Source organism: Dermacentor albipictus, unplaced genomic scaffold (assembly GCF_038994185.2).
Source record: "Dermacentor albipictus isolate Rhodes 1998 colony unplaced genomic scaffold, USDA_Dalb.pri_finalv2 scaffold_319, whole genome shotgun sequence".
NCBI lineage: Eukaryota > Metazoa > Arthropoda > Arachnida > Ixodida > Ixodidae > Dermacentor > Dermacentor albipictus.
The window spans coordinates 40,001-44,687 of NW_027225873.1; the positions used below are offsets into that span (position 1 = coordinate 40,001).

Sequence of the window (4,687 nt, forward strand, 5' to 3'; positions counted from 1 at the left end):
CCACCGAGGCAAAGATCGCCTTAGCAGCGCGCCGCTTCAGCGGGCACCGCAGGGGCGACTAAAACCTGGCGGGAGGCATCGTCTCGTGTAGCGTCGCCCCTGCCCCAACTGGAGTGGCCCAGTCTTAAGGGGACAGAGACTGCGAAGCACTTGGACCGACGGCGGACTACGACGGAACGCTTCAGCTCGGCCAACGCTCTCGAGGGAGACATTTTCCGTCTCGCGGCAATTCTCCGCCGTGCCGTGCTCTTCTCGCTCGCAGACGGCGCTCTCGCGTCGAACCGCTTTCGGGGGCCACCCTTCTCCTCCCCGCTCCTCGCACGAATCTGCCGATTCCCATTCGTGCGACGAAGCCCGGAAGGGCGCCCACACAGCTGCGGTGACGTGAGCGAGCGACCAGCTCTGGAGCTCGACGTACTCCGAAGGCAAACAACGCAAATTGCGATCGCTTCCGACTCTCTCGCAAAGGTGCGCGCTACAAGGCAACAGACGTTCGCGCCTCGAGCTTGGACCGCTCTTTCCCTGCAGGTATCCGACTCCATCCTGCGGCGGTCTTGCCAGAGGCGCGCACTCGTCACGCTGCAGTAGTAATGCCTCGTTTCCGTCTCTTCGAAGATTTGGCACGACGGCTCGCCACCGTCTCCTTCTCGTGAGGTTGCTGGCGCGTGGCTTCAGCGCTCAACGTACTGTCCATGATGCCGACGCGGTCAAAACGAGTCGACGGACGCACGTTCCCTGTGCGCCGAAGGCTCTCTTGATATGTGATCCGACCCTCAGACAGACGAAGCCAAGGGAAGACCCAAGGCCGCAATGTGCGTTCAAAGAATCAGTGCTCAGTGTGTCCTGCAATTCACACCAAGTCTCGCAGCTGGCTGCGTTCTTCATCGACCCGAGAACCGAGTGATCCACCGCTTAGAGTCGTGAAAAATAGTTTGTTCAATTCAGTACAGTACAACCAGTGTTTCAGGCACGTGGCGTCTCCCTGTGTGTGGTTTCGAAGAGCGCCTTTCGGCGTGCGCTACTCCTGTTTCGCTCTTTCGTTCGGCGGTCACGCGTTTCCGCATGACCGCTGCTGATCCAACAGCCTACTCGAGACGAAAGACAAGAGCTTGGCGCGCGCGTACTCGCGCAGCTCTCCAAAGCCACTCGGCCAGTGCCAGGGACGGCTCTCTGCGCCGGAGCCACAACAAGTCTACTTGAGGCGGAAGACGAAGCCAGCAAGGGCCTGGCCGCAAGTGCGTTCGAATACGGGATTACAGTCCCTCGTCTGTCCGTACTTCCTCTTTCGACGTGCGGCGCCTTCCCAAAGCGCACAAGTCCGCAAACCGCAGAACGCTTCCGACGTAGCAAAGCCGCGTTTCCTTCGGTACTTCGCAGCAACGCCGCCTTTCCCTCGGCGGCGGGCAAATAGCCTGCAGACGTCGTCGCATTGAACCGCGAACTCGACACCTCGCGCGTCACGAGCGGGAGCCGACCGGCAGCCTCCGGCCCTTTCGGGCGCGGTGGAATTTGCCGCGGAGGACGGGAGAGTGCTTTAGGCCACGGTTCCTTCCGTACTTGGCAGCCGCACCCTCAATACCGCCGGTTCCATGACCGACCGAGCGCCGCACCGTTCCTTTAGTACTTGGGCAGCAACAAAGTCGGGTCGTTACTCCACACTCGCCGCAGGAAGCGACCGGCAGCCGCCAGCCTTTTCAGACTCGGCAGCGTTTGCCGCGGAGGACGGGAGAGCGCTCGCACCACGGTTCCGTGTGTACTAAGCGGCAGCGGCATTAGCTCTCGACCGTCAGTTCCTTGACCGACCGCACGCTTCGCCGTTCCCCTCGTACTGGGCAAGAGCAGCAGGTCGGGTCGTCTTACTCCCATTCCGCGCAAGAGTGCCGAGGCGGACTTCAGAAAGCCCACCCAACAGTGTGCGTTACGCCGTTTCTACCCGCGGGCGCGGCCAAGCCAACCGTCCAAGGTTGCAGCCGGCGTCCACTGGGCGCAACAAATTTGGCACGGGGCGCCCTTCGAAATTCGGGCAATCCCCGGCATGTTCGGGTATAGCCGTCCCCGCGTCCAAGCGGGGCCAGCGGCGGAAAGCGTCGGGCGCAGCGAGCTGCTTCACCCACACGGGGTAGAAACAATGGCGCTCGTCACCCTCGAACAATCCGGTAATGATCCTTCCGCAGGTTCACCTACGGAAACCTTGTTACGACTTTTACTTCCTCTAAATGATCAAGTTTGGTCATCTTTCCAACAGACCGGCGCAACCGAAAGGCCGCGCCGGACATCGGTCCGAAGACCTCACTAAATCATTCAATCGGTAGTAGCGACGGGCGGTGTGTACAAAGGGCAGGGACGTAATCAACGCGAGCTTATGACTCGCGCTTACTGGGAATTCCTCGTTCAAGGGGAACAATTGCAAGCCCCTATCCCAATCACGAAAGAAGTTCCACGGGTTACCCAGTCTTTTCAGACAGGGATAAAGACACGCTGCTTCCTTCAGTGTAGCGCGCGTGCGGCCCCGGACATCTAAGGGCATCACAGACCTGTTATTGCTCTGTTTCGTGCGGCTAGGAGCCGCTTGTCCCTCTAAGAAGGTTGTAAGGTGCTGGGAACCCCGCACCTATTTAATAGGCTAGAGTCTCGTTCGTTATCGGAATTAACCAGACAAATCGCTCCACCAACTAAGAACGGCCATGCACCACCATCCACCGAATCAAGAAAGAGCTCTCAATCTGTCAATCCTCCCAGTGTCCGGGCCGGGTAAGTTTTCCCGTGTTGAGTCAAATTAAGCCGCAGGCTCCACTCCTGGTGGTGCCCTTCCGTCAATTCCTTTAAGTTTCAGCTTTGCAACCATACTTCCCCCGGAACCCAAACACTTTGGTTTCCCGGAAGCTGCCCGCCGAGTCATTTGAGTAACTCAGGCGGATCGCTGGTTGGCATCGTTTATGGTCAGAACTAGGGCGGTATCTGATCGCCTTCGAACCTCTGACTTTCGTTCTTGATCAAAGAAAACATTCTTGGCAAATGCTTTCGCAGTAGTTCGTCTTGCGACGGTCCAAGAATTTCACCTCTAGCGCCGCAATACGAATGCCCCCGTCTGTCCCTCTTAATCATTACCTCGTATTCCAAAAACCAACAGAACAGAAACGAGGTCTTGTTCTATTATTCCATGCAAGTTTATTCAGGCGACTCGCCTGCGTTGAGCACTCTAATTTTTTCAAAGTAAAAGCACCGGCCTTCTCGAGGCACACAATGAAGTGCACCAAGAAAGGACCGGCATGATGTTCAGTCCGAGCCGTCGCATCGGGTAGATGCACTACTCGTCTGGAACTGAGATCCAACTACGAGCTTTTTAACCGCAGCAGCTTTAGTATACGCTATTGGAGCTGGAATTACCGCGGCTGCTGGCACCAGACTTGCCCTCCAATTGATCCTCGTTAAAGGATTTAGAGTGTACTCATTTCAATTACGGGGCCTCAAAAGAGTCCCGTATTGTTATTTTTCGTCACTACCTCCCCGTGCCGGGAGTGGGTAATTTGCGCGCCTGCTGCCTTCCTTGGATGTGGTAGCCGTTTCTCAGGCTCCCTCTCCGGAATCGAACCCTGATTCTCCGTTACCCGTAACAACCATGGTAAGCAAGTAACCTACCATCGAAAGTTGATAAGGCAGACACTTGAAAGAAACGTCGCCGGCTCGTGGCCATGCGATCAGCACAAAGTTATCCAGAGTCACCACACAATACGGGCCGAAACCCGATCGATCTTGGTCTAATAAAAGCACCCGTCGCCCAAAGGGCTTCAGGCTCACTGCATGTATTAGCTCTAGAATTGCCACAGTTATCCAAGTAGGAAGAAACGATCTAAGGAACCATAACTGATTTAATGAGCCATTCGCGGTTTCGCCTTATTTCGGCATGTACTTAGACATGCATGGCTTAATCTTTGAGACAAGCATATGATTACTGGCAGGATCAACCAGGTAATCGTTCAACTGCGCGTCCCGCCTGTCAAGCAGGCCGGACGCCGTTTTTGCGATGCCGAGGCCACCTTCAGGCGCCCCAGCACGCTTCGTTCTTGCAAAGAGTAGCACTTTGCACAGTCCGAGACGACGGCGTTCGAGCTCGCTACGGCGCCCTCCCCGAAGGGCCGGGTATCGCCACGCGGCAAGAAGCACGCAACATTCTCGATAGACTGGTTGTGTCGACTCGATCACGGCTTGCGGTTTCTCTTGAGCCCGCAGCACAGGTGGACCGACCGACACTTGCAACGTAGCCGAGACGGCAAAGCCGCCAGGCGACGGGTCACGCCCGCGCCTTCGGCGCTTTCGCATTTGACTCGTCCGAGGACGATGCGGAACACAACTCGATATCGTGGAGAAAGCGTCGTCCGACAACCAGCCCCTAACGCATCAAGCGGATGAGGCTGCAGACGTCAGCTGTGGGATCCACGGGAGCGATACCGGGGACACGCTTGACGGGCACGAAGCCCGCCGCATATCAAACACCCAGGTCGCTTTTGGGGGCGACTGCTCTCTGGGACCCCCATATAATAGCAGCGATAAGTTCCCAAATCTCCATGGGGCCGTACTCGTGCCACTTTCGACGAGCGTTTGGCGAAAATCGTGCCGCCTCGCAGCGCCGCGAGCGAGATGGAAAGCTTACGTCGGCAGCGCAATGCCGAAGTCGTGAAAGCGCAGC

General features: G+C 57.1%; 2 non-coding genes across 2 annotated transcripts; both read right to left on the bottom strand.

The window, feature by feature from the left end:
* Window positions 1-767: 767 nt before the first annotated feature.
* On the bottom strand, window positions 768-920 carry LOC139053890 (5.8S ribosomal RNA). Its single transcript, XR_011510861.1, has one exon. It is a non-coding gene; the product is annotated as a 5.8S ribosomal RNA (ribosomal RNA).
* Window positions 921-2,157: 1,237 nt separating this feature from the next.
* Window positions 2,158-3,972, bottom strand: LOC139053887 (small subunit ribosomal RNA). Its single transcript, XR_011510859.1, has one exon. It is a non-coding gene; the product is annotated as a small subunit ribosomal RNA (ribosomal RNA).
* Window positions 3,973-4,687: the final 715 nt, after the last annotated feature.